This window comes from Mus pahari, chromosome 13, assembly GCF_900095145.1.
Source record: "Mus pahari chromosome 13, PAHARI_EIJ_v1.1, whole genome shotgun sequence".
Taxonomy (NCBI): domain Eukaryota; kingdom Metazoa; phylum Chordata; class Mammalia; order Rodentia; family Muridae; genus Mus; species Mus pahari.
In genome coordinates, this window is record NC_034602.1 from 63,718,844 (window position 1) to 63,724,893 (window position 6,050).

At 44.6% G+C, this 6,050-nt stretch overlaps 1 pseudogene; it reads right to left on the reverse strand.

Moving 5' to 3' along the window:
- The window catches only part of LOC110330315, an 8,918-nt pseudogene that overhangs the window by 2,264 nt on the left and 604 nt on the right, over positions 1 to 6,050 (reverse strand).

A 6,050-nucleotide genomic window follows, 5' to 3' on the forward strand; every position in this document is an offset into this window, starting at 1 on the left:
GGTGGAGGAGGAGGAGGAGGAGGTGGAGGAGGAGGAGGTGGAGGAGGTGATGGTTCTTCTCACCACACCTCTTTAAGGAAGAGCGCTTCTTATTCTCACCAGGAGATCAGATCTTTATCATAACAGGCAGTGTTAGGTCATGCCAGAGATCCTTGTTTGATGATAAAACGAAAAACAGTCTCAGCATGTTCTGACTGAGCTCCACGTGGTCATGCTCCACAAAGGGACAGAGGGGACAAGGAAACCACTGGCATGACTGTGAGGGACTTCATTCATTTCCAGGAAATGTAAGAATGTCAATGGCAGCTTCAGGGTGAAAAAGAGATCCCACTGAAAACTGAGGCACTAAGGCCTTTGGAATTTAAATGTGAGCCAAACCTATTATAAATATGAAAATGGAGGTGGTAGCTGCAACGGTGCGCTGACATCATTGCACGCACACTGTGTAGGCTAGACTGAGCATGGCTGTTATCACTATCCAAATAACTCATATCCTGTGTTGGGTCTAAACATTTTATAATCACTGTAGTTAAAAAGCAATAAGATTGGTGGAGAGCCAGGTAATTAAAACTTCCTATGAGCCCTCTATTGATCATATGATTAAAATTAAAAAGCAGAAATTAAAAGCAGCTTCATAATTAACTCAACTACACATTAAAAGGGCATAGGAGACCTTCAGGAGCCTCGGGGAGCTTTCCCACTTGTGCCATGAAGGACCAGACTGGAAACTCAGAAAGAGAACTGTCTAGAGTGGGGTACTGTTCTCTCTCTGGAGACTGATGGGGGCCGATGATGAAACCCTCCGATTGCTGGTGTGGAATCTGTAGTTGGGAGAATGCCAACAATATTACAGAAAGCCTCAAGAAGGCAATTAAAATACTCTCAGGACAAAGATGTCACTGTTAAGTTGCCAGCCTTGTCTCCTAAGACCTACCCTGCACTAGGCCAAACATCATGGCAGCTTAACAAATGACACCCCCAACCCCCGCCCCCACCCCCAGAATCCTGAGTTCTGTGAACACCATGGGCGCCACACTGAAGGCTTTAGCTTTTTATCTATTTAAACCTCAAAATAAGTCTCTACAAAGTCGACTTTTGTAGCAGAGATGGACAGTTGCTCACCAAGAGTTCGCGTTCCCATTTCTGGACTCACTGATGGACTGCATTTTCCAGACACACCTGTGGTGAGCTGCAATCGGAGTGCTAAAGAGAATGAAGTAAAACGGAAGGCCAATGGCAACAAAAGCAAGTTAGATACTAAGAAAAGAAACCAACTTTATAATGAACTAGCCAAGCACTGAACAGAAATTTGTTTCCTTTAGAGCATATGAAAACTTAGAGTGTATGAAAACTGTTCTTCGTTGTCAACCGGGACTGGATTCAGAGCCACTCAGGAAAGCTTACCTCAAGGTGTGTCCACGAGGGTATTTCCGAGGTTTAGATGGGGAAGGGAAGACCCACCCTAAATGTGGGCGGCACTGTCCCTTGGGCTTTTCTCTTGAACTGAATAAAAAGGAGAAAGGGAGGCAGGCACCAGCGTTTGTTTCTATCTGCTTCCTGACTGTGCACACAGTATAGCAGGAAGACCTTGTAGTCGCCAGGCCTTCCCTGTCACCAGACCTCTCCTGCAGTCGTGGACTGTACCCTTAACTTCAGATCATGAGCCCTAGTAAACCTTTGCTCTCTTTCTTCAGTTGCTTTTGCCAGATACAGTTAGAAATGAAATCAATCCAGAGAGAAACAGGGAGGCCCCCAGGCAGGAAAGTGTAGGGTCTGATGTCTTTTCTTCATTTGCTGGCATTCAGACTGCAGTCCCGCCCCAAACACTTAGAAGTGTTTTGGAGATGTAATCCTCACCCAATATGATTCATGAACTTAGCATCCCATGGGCAGGGAAGTGCTGTCAGCCCACGGACAGTGGGAAGTTACCAGTCACAAGTTAATTTTAGAAGTGTCATCTACTCTATGAGAACCTGGATTCACCAACCCATTTCCTTCTCCACCCATGTGAACATCCCCGGGGTAACCTTTAAGCCACTCTTAGTCACTTTCGATTTGCCTACTCAGAATATTTCTCGTAAACAGGATTGTACAATTTTTTTTATGACTAGCTTCTTTCTCTTAACACGGTGTCAAGAGTCAACTGTGACATTGTATATAGCAATACTTTCTCATTGCTGATTGCTGTTCTATTGTATGTATATAACACTATAATCAGGGCTTATGCATTTGGACTACTTCCCTTTGGGGCTGTTAGAAGCACTGCTGCCACAAGCATCTGTGCATGGGGTTTGTACGTTGCCCCCCTTTTCCCATACCTATACCTTGGAGTGCAATGGTTGGCTCATACAGTACTTCTGTATTTAACTGTTTGAAGAACATTTTCCAACATAGCCGCACCATGTTCTGTCCCCTTCAGCACAGTCTCCACATCCTTGTCAACATGTTAGCATCTGATTTTTTTTTTTTAAAAACATCAGAATTCCATAATGAGTGTGAAGTGGATTTCTCCTATGTAATTATCTTTAACATTGATGTTCATTGAGCTCCTGTGTATTTTTTTTTTTTTTTTGGAGAGGGATTTCTTTCATTTCTTTTGTTTATCTTAAACATTAGTTGTTGTTTTAACTTTTGCCTTCTAAAGGCTCATGTTTCTCAGTTCAGCTTTGGACTCACTACATAGCTGAGAATGACCTTGAATTCCTTGTCCTTCTGCCTCCCCTCCTAAGGGATTAGAAATGCGTGCTACCACAGCCTGTGAAAGGAATTAAATTCAAGAAAAGCAAAGAACTTATAGTCAAAAGTATAACATGAGACAAATAGGGCAATATTAGGAACTTGAAGGCCTGAGGCCTGACAGGCCCTGAAGGCCTAGCTGAAGATTTTACAATAACAAGTCCAGGCATGTCCAGGAGAGCCCCTCGTTTGGACATTCCTGAGGATGGTGGCCCCAAGGATAGATATAAACACAGGAAATGTTTTGGTTTTTTTTGTTTGTTTGTTTTTTTGATTGACTCAGTGGCCATCTGGAGACCTGGGTCTCACTGACCCTCCCTGGAATTGTTGATGCTACAACCTGCATGTATTATTTTACTGACTTGTAATCAAGCCAATTGTGTGAAGCTGCGCCAAGTTCCCCAAAAATCCACCAACCCTCTCCCTATAACTCCCTATAAAAACCCCTAGCTTTTGAGTCTCAGGGTCGATGCCTCTGCCTCCTGTATGAGATAAACATCGGCCCGGAGAGCTCCGCCATTAAACTGCCTCATGCTTTTACAACAAGAAGGACTCTCGTGTTTTTTTGGATACCCTGACTCCCCTGGCGTGAGTCCAACAACTGCTAATGCTTTAAAAATACAGGCAGTACACCAGGAGTCTCATCATATTCAATCGAGGTAAAAATTTGCCATTAAGTTTATCTTCTCAAAGGGCGAAGTCAAATGGCTTTGTATATTTGTTCTGTATCTGGCGCCACAGCCGAACTCCAAAATAGTTTCATTACCCCTGTCCTAGTTAGGGTTTCCATTGCTGTGAGCAGACACCATGGCTAAGGCAAGTCTTATAAAGGACAACATTTAATTGGGGCTGGCTTACAGGCTCAGAGGTTCAGTCCATTATCATCATGGCAGGAAGCATGGCAGTGTCCAGGCAGGCATGGCGCTGAAGGAGGTGAGAGTTCTACATTTTGTTCTGAAGGCAACCAGAAGACTGGCATCCTCGGGCAGTTAGGGGGAAGATCTCTTTCGAAATGGGTGGAGCTTGAGCATAGGAGGATATCTCCAAAGCCCACCTCCACAGTGACACACCTCCTCTAACAAGGCCACACCTCCTAACAGTACCACTCCCTATGGGCCAAGCATATTCAAATGACCACACTCCCTAAAAGAAATGCCTCACCTACTGAGTAGTTACTTCCCAGTCTCCCCCTTTTCCCAGTTACCACCACAGTACTTTCTGCCTTTAAGGGATTCTCTGCTCTAGATAGTTCATATATAAATGAGTCCAGGCAATCACATGTGTCTTGGGATGGGATACTTTCCAGTTAGAGCTTATACCGGTCTCTACTTCATTTCTTTTTATGACTGAATAACACTCCACCACCCAGCTATGAATCCAGCCGGTCCCGAAGAGGAACTTGAGGCTAACTGAGAGCACTCTGGCAGTGGATGTCTGCAGAGTTGCAGGGGAGAGAGGTCAGCCTTTGCTTGCCGTGTGTTGGCAATTCCCCATGCTGTCATGTCAGCTCCTTCCGAATCACTGCCTTGGGATTCAACACTTTTACAGACCGACAAGATTACACACCTGAGGAAAACTTGCACTGAGTTGATAGCCGGTTTTCTACGAGATGCCATCTCGGGGTAGGATCATGAGAAGTCAATGGAAGGGCAAAAGAGATCACTCAATCCCCCGGTCTGTTCTCTAGTCAAAAAAGGCAACCAATTCCACTAACACCTTTTCTAAAACTGCATCATATTTTTACTATACTGCCCAAGGACTTCTGGCCAGAGGTGGAAGGCCATGTATGAGTCTGTCTATACAAAATATGCCGAGTAGGAAAACTTACAGACAGCTTTCAGTAAGTCAGAGGGAGGACGCAGGGCAAACATCTCACCAAGTGGAGATGAACCCGACAACTGAAACATGTATGGCTTAGAAACATTGTCTCCCTTCCTGCTTAGCCCTCCCCTGCCCAGGCATGTCTGTGAGTACCAGGCAGGGTTTGAACTCTGGATATGGGATGTACCAAGGACATGTTTTATCATTAAGCTACCCTCCTCTCCTTTCACTCTCTTCAAAGATATTTTATTATATTTATTTTTTATGTGGTGTGTGTGGGAGAGAGAGAGAGAGAGAGAGAGAGAGAGAGAGAGAGAGAGAACCATAAGAGTCAGTTTCCTTTTCAATGACATGGATCCCAAAGATGGCCTCGGGTCGTCAAACCTAGTGGCAAGAACCTTTATCTACTGAGCCCTCACACCAGCTATCTTTTCAGTCTTTTGAAGCAAAAATATTTCCATTTTTTTTTCTTGGATCGTTTTTTGTTTACTTTTGAGATGAAGGTTTACTTTGTTGCAAAGGCAGGCTCAGACCTCCCTTCAGCTTCCCTAGCTCCTTCCTTCCCCACCACAGGGGCACACTGCTGCACCTGGCTGAAAGCTTTGAATCTCAGAGGACATCGTTTATGTCTCCTTTCTCTCTTGTCTCTCAGGCCTTTGATGCTGGACTGAGAATCTACTGCCAAGAATTAAAAACATGAAGATCTACTCTCTTTCTATTTTTTTCTTTAAAAGCATCTACGGCTTGATGTAGTCTTTGGTCTTTGTATTTGTTGTGTTTCTGTTGCTGTGATAAAACATCACAGAAACAGTCAAGGACGAGTTTATTTGGGTTTACAGTTCCAGAGTGAGAGTCCATCAAGGAGGACTCGTGGCAGGGAGACCAGAGTGGAAAACCCAGAGAGCACATCTTAACAGAAATCATGAAGCAGAGAGAGCCATCTTCATGGCTGGAGATGCTGTGAGCCTTCAAAGCCCACCTCCAGTGAAGCCTTCCTTCAAAGCCTTCCTCCAGGAAGGTTGTGCCATCTCCCCAAACAGCGCCACCCACTGGTGACCAAGTATTCAAATATCCGTGCCTGGGAGGGCCTTTTCATTCAAACAACTACAGAGCCTGTTTGGGTTGGTTCTTGAACTTGAGTGAAGTAAGGGTTCAACTTGGTCCTTTCCCACGTGGATAGTTAATTTTCCTGTGGTCATTTGCTGGGAAAAGTTTTCTTTGTCCCGTGTAACTGTCTTGTTAAGGTTATTATTATTTTTTTTAAAAAAATCACTTGATGCCAGATGATAGGGTTCTAGAGGGTCTGTTTTATTCTGTAAATGTATCCACCTATCTCTGTGTTCAAAAGCAACCAGGAACTCTTAGTTCAAGGCTGTTGTGGGGGGCTGGTGAGATGGCTCAGCGGGTAAGAGCCCCGACTGCTCTTCCGAAGGTCCGGAGTTCAAATCCCAGCAACCACATGGTGGCTCACAACCATCCGCAACAAGATCTGA